Source organism: Phasianus colchicus, chromosome 5, assembly GCF_987193195.1.
Source record: "Phasianus colchicus chromosome 5, bPhaCol1.hap1.1, whole genome shotgun sequence".
Lineage (NCBI taxonomy): Eukaryota > Metazoa > Chordata > Aves > Galliformes > Phasianidae > Phasianus > Phasianus colchicus.
This window is the reverse complement of record NC_143440.1, coordinates 12071988-12082218: the sequence shown is the minus strand read 5'-3', so window position 1 is coordinate 12082218 and position 10231 is coordinate 12071988. Positions and strand designations below refer to the sequence as shown.

The following is a 10231-nucleotide window of genomic DNA, read 5'->3' as shown; positions in this document are numbered from 1 at the left end:
TGGTAAAAGGATTCCATTAAATTCTGCAGAAGTAGCTACTGAAGTGAAGAACTGGAGCCTGGTTATGTTTGCTGCATCCCTGACAAAACACCCTAAAACTCTGGGCAAAAGGAAACGCTTTTCATATTTTCTTTAGTTCATTTGTTGTTTAGTATGTAGTAAAAATCATATCTTTTATGTAATTTGATGAATTGAAATAACTGCCCTCATAACTGAGTTTTCTATGTGGTTTAGATACTTTTCAACATTGTTCTAGTGCTATCATAGAAAATGAACACAAGAATTGTTCATTTAAAAAAGCAATCAAGAAAAACAGGCATCATTACTCTAAAGGAATTCCAAAGACTCTGGGAGAGACACATTTTTTTGGTTTAACAAAAAATGATATGAGTGGGAGTTCTGAGTCAGAGTGCATGTGTTAGTTTCACATTGTTCTTTAAAAATTCTTCCTCTTACATTTACAAATGATATTTCACATTCTGACAGAAGTATAGATACCTGAACAGTGGTCCAAGGAAAACATGTAGTTCCAAATGCAAATTTCTGTTCCAGTGCCCTTCTGGGAATAGGCTTATTAAGGGAAATTAAGAACCCATTTTGTGGAAAGAAAAGCACTTGCAATAAACTGAAACAAAAATTGATGGTAGCATTTTCTTCACTCAGTAGCATTCTGGTGAGTGGGCTGGAGACTGCAATTCCTAAAAGTGAATGGTAGCTAATATGAGTGAATTGTAACCGAGAGTCAGTTTTTTTCTAGGTTTTTGGAAGGGCAAATATTCATACAAGTAAATAGTTTGGCATAGTCCTCAGTGTGTATGCATGAAAGAGCTAGTTAATATTATCAGAATTTGACATTTTGTTGTTTCTGTTTTTCTATGGATCTTGCCTGTTCTGCAGCTGTTCTTTATTATACAGGATGACTAGAAGGTGAAATATAAACATGAGGAAGAACAGAATAGTAGTACTATCTTACCTGCTTGTTTGATTTTCCAAGCTTCATATATCAACTCTCGCAGTGAGTATAAGTCTTTGCAGTACAAAGTCAGTGCAAGAGCAGTTCAAGGTAACACTAGACCTATTAATAGATCCAGTAGGCTGGTGTTAGTCACAGAAGTCATAAACCATCAGGCTTCTGTTATTACTGACTGTGGTCTTATTGTATGTTAAAACCCATCCAAAACCTTAAATCTAAATCTTTCCAGATCTGCAAATACAATAGCTGGAAGTAGGGAAGATGTGCCTAGCTTTTCACAAAAGGGCTTGGAGAGAGAAATTATTCCATGCCAACTTCTCTTGTTGTGAAGATGTGTTATATGCAATTTTGAGAGGTAGAAGTTTTCCTTTATTTTACATTGTGCTATAAGATAAAACTCCATAGCTCTAGATATGAATTAAGTGTTTACCTACAACCTTGCTCTTCACAGTCACCTGCTCAAAGCTACAGATAGAAATCACTGGAAGCCCTCCAAGTAAACTATTAGAAACTTTTGCTTGAGGAAGTGGAAGAGAATGAGCAGAAAGGGTCAACTTGAATGTTTCTTCAGTACAATCTGCAATGTACAAGTCTGTGGTCTTCAAGAAAATAGGGACATTGTTACTCTAAGGAGCTAGGTGGGGAATAATTTCCATTTTCTTCATTGAAATGAAGATCCTCTTGAACTAGTAGCTTATAAAATAGGGGGGTGGGGGGAGAAATGTTAATACCTTCACAGACATTATGTAATTATGGGGGTTTCTTCAAATGAACTATTTCTAAAATGATACAGATCTGGTTCTTACTTTGCAAATCCTCTTCAAAACCACTATCAGTGTCAGTCAAAGAACATTCAAAACAAGCTGAAAGTGATCTCAGTTTGTGGTTCTGAGATATCTATAGTAATTCCAAGTACTGGAGTGCCTGGTACTTTTTCTTAGACAAGGAGAGAGTTGTGTTGAGTGGGTTTGGAAAGAGAATCTGGGAAGAGTTTCACTTCATTGTTTGTTTGCATTAGACAAAAATGGGTGTCCTAGATGTCTTTTTAAGGAGACAGACACTGGAACTTTAAAAACTTCATTTTCTTTCTTTCTGGGAAGACAATTTTAAAACTTTGAACTCCAAAATTCTTAAATAATAATAACAGGCATAGAGATGAGGGCGAATTTTTAAATTCCTGAAAAGACAGGAAAATTAAACACTTGCAGCAGTACCTAGAGATCTAGCTGAGATGAGGATTTTTGTGATTCTCTACACTCTTTGTACATATACTATGAGACATTCCTACTCAGATAGAACCTAAGCAGAGAACAAGACAAAAAGGAGACAGCGAAACACGAGGTATTAGCTTGAATTTTAGGACTAGAATTTCTCAGCAGATTAAGTTTGTATCAGACTGGGGAACTGAATCCAGCCCAGTGACTCAATCACAAAAACAACAGTACAAAATTTAAGTGAAGAAATCAGATGGGTAACCTTCCAGAGCTTCAAATAAATATCAGATTATAATTCCAACTCTACATTTCTTATTCAAACTAACTCCCTAATCCAAACCCCTTGAGAATCACTCTACACTTTTAATGCACCCATCAGTGTGTATTCCAAACAGCATGTGTATTCAGCAGACAATGGTGATTGTTGTGGTGGGTGGCAAAGTATGCAGTGGATTGCAGTAGCAGCGATTACATCCTGTATCTTTTTAATATAATGTATGGTTCATATTTCAAAAACTGTTTATAGTTAGAGTGTAAATATGACTTTGATTAATATTTACATCCAATCTAATGCCTTCATTTGTTCCATTGTTTCATTTAAACACTTGTATGCAAAAGATTCTGATGTTATGTCAGCTGAAGCTTAGCAACTGCTATTATTGATTATAGCCTTGATGGAAACTTCTCAGCAGTTTACAGTATTTTGTTAGGATATTTGAAGAGACAAAGTATTATTATAAAGAAGCAAAGCAAAGGTTTGGCAAAGAGCCTTTCTTTTGTCTGTGAAACTCTCTTCAGTAAATTTAGAACAGAAGAACTTTTCTCTGGAGTGAAAAATATATGTATTGCTGGCTACAAGCATAAGTTTGCTGCTTCACCAATTTAGAATTAGATGATGGACTTATTTAGTAGACATTGGATAGTAAAAAGTAAAGCCCATAATTTAAAACGTTCCACGTTACCACATTCCAAGAAAAACATGGCCCGGTGAACAAAACCAGCAGTATTGTAATAAGAAAACAACTAGGTGCATTTTTTCCAAAACCTAAACCCAGAAATCTAAATGCATGAGTTACTGGCTAAAAATGCCATTTTCGTGTCTCCATTTCTTCATGAACGAAAAAAAAAAAAAGAAAAAGAAAAAAGAAAAAAAGAAAAAAACCCAACACAACTTAGATTTGAGAAAAAAAAAAAAAAAGATGTAAGACTCCAGGTGAAGATTCAGAACGCCACTGTAATGTTATAATCTTTTTGAATATTAATGTTGCTTCTTTAATTTTAAAAATAGGCTTTTTTTCTTTAATAGGAGATATATCATTAAAACAATTGTTTTTGTTTGCTTTGTTTTAAATGCAAGGATTTTTTGGGGGGGGTTTTTTTTTTTGTTTTTTTTTAAAGGAAGTGTAGTAATTGCTATATCCGGAGGATTTCTGTCATTGCATTTCCTGCAATGGCTTTGCTACTGAGTCAGGAAAGGGGTCAATTTTCATGTGAGCCTACAGAAGACAACAGCTGACATGTAACATTCACCGTATTTCTGCATGCTGCATAAGTTCCTGTTGACTTGATGTCCCTTTCTGATTGCTATATGCCTCTAAGTACTAATCGTAAGTTATAACTACGCATCTAAGTTATACCTATGCTAAGTGAGCAGCACAGACTAAAATTCCAGTCTAATTCTCTGAACCAGCAGCTTCGTTTAAGTTACTGGATCATAATTTCACTGACTGGAATTGAGAATGGAAAGGAGTAGGAAGATTGACAGAATAAAAAAGCAGTAGCCAGATGTTGAACCCCTGCTCGTCTGAAGTGTTGAAGCAGCTTTGCTTTGGTGTTTTAAAGGGTCTTTTGGAGGACAAGAGAATCTGTCCCTGTACAAGAGAAAGGACATATATATAGATATCTGTTCAAATTAAAGGAAGCCCCCAAAAACAAAACCAGAAAGAAAAACATTATGAGGAAGATGAGGCATGTATAGGCAAGATACAGGGAATCTGAGATGTGATTTTCTCATCCTGCTTGACTCGAATGTTCTGCCTTCTGTAGTTTACATATTTTTGTTGAACATATAAGAAATGATTTGCAATCTGAGAGATGGATCAGAGGTCAATTACAGATACAGAATAAGGGATATAGATGTCAGGAATGCTGCTGTGTCCACAAGGCTACTGCTGCTTCTGTCTCTCTGGATGAAAATGTTTCTCTCTCTTAATCTGGTGCAAAAAGATAAAAAATAAATAAATAAAATAAAATAAAAAGACCAACCTTCTGCAGGAAGACTTCCTTCCTGTAGAAACCTTATTCCTCTAAAATAATGAAACCAATAGCTGCTTTCTAAAGAACAACTCTTCTGTCTCATCTTTAAGAGAACTGAAATGCTACTCAATTGTTTGTACATCTATATGAAGATATTGGTATGTACTGTCTCTAACATTTCAGTCACTTCCCAGTGATAGCAGCGTTCCAGACTTCATATTTAGCTATTTTCTAATAGTAGACAAAAATCTGTTGAGGACAGGAGATTATTTTTAAATATTATTAGTTTTGATGGAGTGAGGGGCAAAGGCAATTCCTGTATGCTGGACAAGTTCAGCCGTTTGAGCTCTTGCTGTTCATGGATAGTCAAATATTAATCAGAAAAACATGGCATGTAATGACATAGTTGATTGTACTGTTATTTTATATCTTGTATCTCCCAACTACGCACACTGTTTTGTACAATTCTATGACAGACCTGAATATAGCACCAAAATGTGATGTGTCAAATGCATCTCCCTTAGGAGAAACCTCATGTAAATCCTGTTATGTGCCCTGATCTCCATTTGCCTGAAGGACAAAACGTTTAGCTCTTGAAGCAACCTTGTATCTAAAAATTTGAGTTCACATATACAGCAGAAATATTATCACTGTTCAGAACCAATAGGTGGTGGGCATTAAAAGAAAGTTTCAATTCATAAGTTTGAAAAAAGACAATAATTAGAAAACCTATACTTTTCTCTTACAATCTTTACCCTCTTCTCATTTTTTCTGTTCTCCTTAATTTATACATGTCTTATTTGCCTTTCCTTCCTCCTGCTCCTTTCACTGGCTCCTAAGCAGAAGATGGAACAAGGTAAGCTGTTTCAATTTGGAAGAACATTTTTAAGATTTGGTGTTCAGTTTTTTTTTTTAAATTAGGCAAAGATTGTTGCAGAAAAAGATGAAAACATCTTTTATTCAACAGATTATTGTTATAAGGAGTGCAGCTGTAGTTAATACTCTTCTAAGTGCTGTGATTATTCTATGCAGTTGCTAGGAAAACTGTAAAAACAAACCAGAAGGCTTACTGCACTGGGCAGTATTTGAAATACATTATACTAAAAGATTACCCTCAAAAGAGACAAAGAAATTCAATCCATGGAGTCCACATTGGACATTAAAGCCTGCAAAGGAAAGTTGTGTTTTTAAAAAAAACTGTGAAGGCAAGACCAAAAACACCTTTTGTTGAAGAAACTCTTACATTCTTCTTATTACAATTGAATAAAACAAGAAGCTGTGTTATTGGCTGAATGAGAATGGCTTTGTGAGACATAGGAGCTCACTGAACATTATTCCTCTTTTCCCCTTGATTAACTGTGCTGTGGTTTTATGAGTTACAAGCAAAATGTGCACCTCAAGTCACGCACTCTTAAATAACCCAGCAATATAATCTATTTAGAGAAGGCTTGAAGCATTTTTCAGAACAAGTGCATCATTTTTAAAGTTTTTCCATGGGGAATTATTTGTAAAAATATGTATCTTTTGGGATTTGTACCAGGATATTTCTTAATTATTGCTGACATGTCGCCCATAACACCATAAGCTCCCTCAAAGGGCAGAAAAAAAAAAAAAGAATCATTCTCCCTTAATCACCATGTATAAACCAAATAAATTTAGCAACTACCTCGTGCTATTGAAGCAACAAATTGATGCCTTCAGAGTTCCCTAATGACTTAAATATTAAAAATAATATTAAAAATCAAATGGGGAAAAAAAAATCCTGCATGTTCCCAGGATGGAAACATCAACTTTTTAGAGCTACTCACTAGGACAGACACCTGCAGGACATAAGTGACCAAAGATTGTCTAGTCAGTCAGCTAAGCATATGAAATGTGGATGGAGTTAAAATGAATTGGAAAGGTAGTAAATGAAGCTTTCATGGAGTCAGGATCAAGGGTCCAGTTATGCACACTTAATATCTAGAATAACATCTAATGACATAAGTTATTATTTTGAACAGGACTAATAAAATAAAGACTAAAAGCTAAGGTTTTCTGTGAAGAATTAGTATAGAGAATTCAACAACTTATTGTTGAATGACTTCCCCCCAGATAGCCAAACCATGCTAAATCAAGTATGGCTAGGACTTTGAATAATTGCTGTATTTCGTACTCCAGGTTCTCTGCTGCAGTAAACCTAAGTATTTCTGAGAAAACTCCTCTGAGAAGCTTAACTGAGAAAAGTCTCTTTTCCTGCCTGGTTTATAAAGTTTTTTTTGTTGTTTTGTTTTTTAATTTTTAATCACATTCTTGAACCTTAGTGTGCAGATGTTTACTAGCCTTTCAGAACTCAACAGAAGTAGTTTCATCCTTTTCATATATATGTATATATTTCCAAAGTTCTCAAGCTGTATCCTAAGCAAATTTTGGTATTCTTATTCTGCAGAAAATAGGGCCTAAGAAACATTGCTGCATCCACTTGGCTGTGATTGCTGAGGGCCAAGCATTTAGAAAAGTTTTGGTGTACAGAACTATGTGGGAGATACTGGACAGTACCCAGGGTACAAACAAGTATTGCATGTCATTCTCAGAAGTAGAGGCTATCATTAAAATATAGAGACTCACCTTTATCTCAATGTTCCCTGGAGTTGCCAGCATGTACAGTAAGAGAGCTGGCCAATCAAGCTCTTCTTCAGCTTCAGAAGCCTTTAAAACCTCTGTTTATTGTCCAATAAAGTTTATAAATAAATGCTGTTAAAACATATTAAGTAAGGTTTGACAAGACTAAAGTCTAAGCTACAAACCTTGCTCTCTCTTCTTTTTGAGAAGATGAGCAATAGCTTGGTGTTACAATGCCCAAAACTGACAGGTTTTTTTTGTTGATACCCAACTTTTTAAGCATAGTAATTTGCACGTAGATGTCTCAGATGGCACACCAAGTTGATATGAGGCTAAGGAGTTGAATTTTGGGAGTTTGACTTCTAGTTTTCTTTTTCAGAAAAAGTGTGTACAATTTAAGTTTGAAACAATCATACACCCTAACAAAAAAAAGCATAACAGTATTTAAAACTTCTGTAAAAAAATAAAAATAAAAATGATGAAAACAGCCTTTTGTTGTCTTCCAGAACTGCCAACACTAATTCCTTTTTCTTCACTAAAGAATCAACAAGTTGCAATTGCAAGTATTATTCATACATACCCTTTCTAACACCAGAACAAAGAAAAACGTAGAAAATATGCAATCATTCAACTCTGAGTTCTTTCTATTGAAACATAAAGGATCTTTGTGTCTCACTGTAACTTGGAAGATTTGATTACCTATTAAAAAAACTCTGACTGTCAAAATACTGTTACCACAGACAGCACTGAAGCCCAAAGCCTGCACCATTGCCAAAAAGTAGTTTGAATAAAGACAACTGAAATATTACTGAATGCACAGTTCTATAACATACCTTATGGAGGCTCTGGTTCAGGAGACAGCTGCTCAATAACCAGACCCCAAACGGTACAGCAAGATCTATACTTTATATAATACTTAGACATTCTTCAAATAGTGGAAGAAAAAAAAATCATTAATTCTATTCAGTATTTATGATCATATCTATAAATTAAGCCATCCAGTCTAAGAAACTTGAATGCTTATTTTTCTGAGGTCTTTCTGCAGGCGCCTCAATGTTACCAATTTTGCCTAACCTTTTTGTAAATTCACTGTCTCAGTAATTTAATATCCCACTTGATGTCTTGATTTGACCATCTCTTCGTTCACTCCAGTTATATTTCACTTTTCATTCCAGTACATGTGTTTCTAATTGAACAGCCTTGTTACATGTTGTCAGGAAACAGACCAACTATCCCCGAGGATCCATTCTGGGAATCTTGAGAACCAGCCTTAAATAGGAGTTCTCATTCCTTTACTAGTTTTAGATTAGATTATTTTTTTTTATATTTTATTTCTTATGGAAAATAAATAATAAAATAATTAAAAAAAAACCAACAACAACAAACCCAAACACCCTATCTAAACATATTTAACTAGACAAATAATCCTACAGACCAAAAATGTCCCAGGGCTTGTGCTACTGTTTCATATCACAAGGGAGCTAGGCCTACTGCCAACCTTAAGTTCGTGTTAGAAATCCAAAACCTCTCAGATGTATTAAGAATCCTGTTCTAGAATTTGGCTTAATTCCTGATAGTCATTTTACTACACTTTATTTTTTAGTGTGAAAAAGGCTGCTGTCTATACTTGTCATTGGCTGCTGAGATTTCTGGTGACAGCAACATTTCACTAAAGCAGTTACTGAAGCTGTATTATTGCCACCTGACTGGTAGTGGTTACTATTGAAAAGCTGAAGGTCTTTTGCCACAGAATCAGAACTTCACGTATTTCCTGGAATACACCGCAGTTATTTCTTCTTTTTCTAAGCACGTGGGAATAGACACAACTAATAACTGTTGGCAAATGTCACATGCTGTATTACTCGCTAATGATAATTAATGACCAGTCCAGCAGAGGTGTTGGTTCTTTGCATTGTTACAGGTATGAAACACATTATCAGCTTATGTGTGTATATATACATATATATATATATATATATATATATGCCTGTAAATGTACATAAGATTAATTTTTTTCTTTTTATATGAAGCTTTGGAAATGATATTACAGCAGCACCAAAATATGTAGCAAGCAATAAATTTTGATTTTGAATCCGGGAGATTCAAAATCAGAAGTAGTTTCTACTGATCTATAGAGCACGTGGATGTTAACATTTCAATAAAAAATACAAAGAGATGGCAACAAACATTAGATGATTCCTGGCCTGATATCTCTGTTCAGGCTGTTCCTGGTTTAAATTGGCTAAAACTCAAAAGGAATTTTTTAAAATAGGAATTTCATAACCCAAGAACGCAAAAGCACGAGTAAATAAAAATTATTAAAAAAAAAAAAAACTGGAAGCAATTTCAGAACTTTTTCCCAGAGTCCCTTTATTGCTCAAGCTGCTTATAAGCTAACTGAACTATTTCACTCTCTACATCAGAGAAAAAATTTGAAAGTCTTTTGTCATTTTTGGACACTTAAAAATAAATATGAACCGACTTAAGTATATTATCTGGAGGTCCACTGTGTTATCTGTTACTGTTATCCAATCCAACAGCTGCACATAATTTGCTTGAGGCTTATCTGGCAGCTCACAGGCAGAGAATTTAAACTTCATATTCTTCAGAGGTGTTGGAAAATAGTTAATACAGAAGTAACCCTGTAAGTACACAACAAATACTGTTTTGACTAAGCTGTGAAGTTCATTTACACCTATTCCACCCAATGTGTGGGATGTAACCACAACCACTACTTTTAGCCTGTTGGGTAGTGAAATGCCATCAAAAAATAGCTGCAATACTGTAATGCTATAGTGTAGGGGAAAGTACAGTGATAGTAGAAGAGTAGCACAATCATAGACTATAACAAATGAGAACAAGCCCAAATACAGCAACCATAGACATAGAAACAAACAAAGAAAAATTGCTGACCTTCAAAAGGTCTCCAGAGAGATACCCTTTACCTTCACTGCCAACCCTTAAATGAGGTTTGGGAAGGGATGGATCCTGGCTCCACCCCTTCCAGTCACTCCTGTGCACTGCATGCACCTGAGCTCCCCTGGGTTGGCCCTCCCTTCCCACCAGGTGCTCCATCACTGATTCAGGCCATGACTTAATATTTCCACTACAAATACTTACTTATCCAGTTAACAGATTAATGGGAGAACACAGAGATTTGGGGGAACAGTCTAAGCAGTCAGAATGT

At 35.2% G+C, this 10231-nt stretch overlaps 1 long non-coding RNA gene across 3 annotated transcripts in view; it reads right to left on the bottom strand.

The window, feature by feature from the left end:
- Positions 1 to 314: 314 nt before the first annotated feature.
- Positions 315 to 10231, bottom strand: part of LOC149917743 (uncharacterized) — a 310433-nt gene continuing 300516 nt past the window's right edge. For 2 of the 3 annotated variants that reach the window (XR_016466710.1, XR_016466712.1), the window contains exon 10: positions 315 to 1075. This is a non-coding gene — a long non-coding RNA (uncharacterized LOC149917743). The remainder of the gene's footprint in view (positions 1076 to 10231) is intronic. The other variant, XR_016466711.1, reaches the window with a different exon arrangement.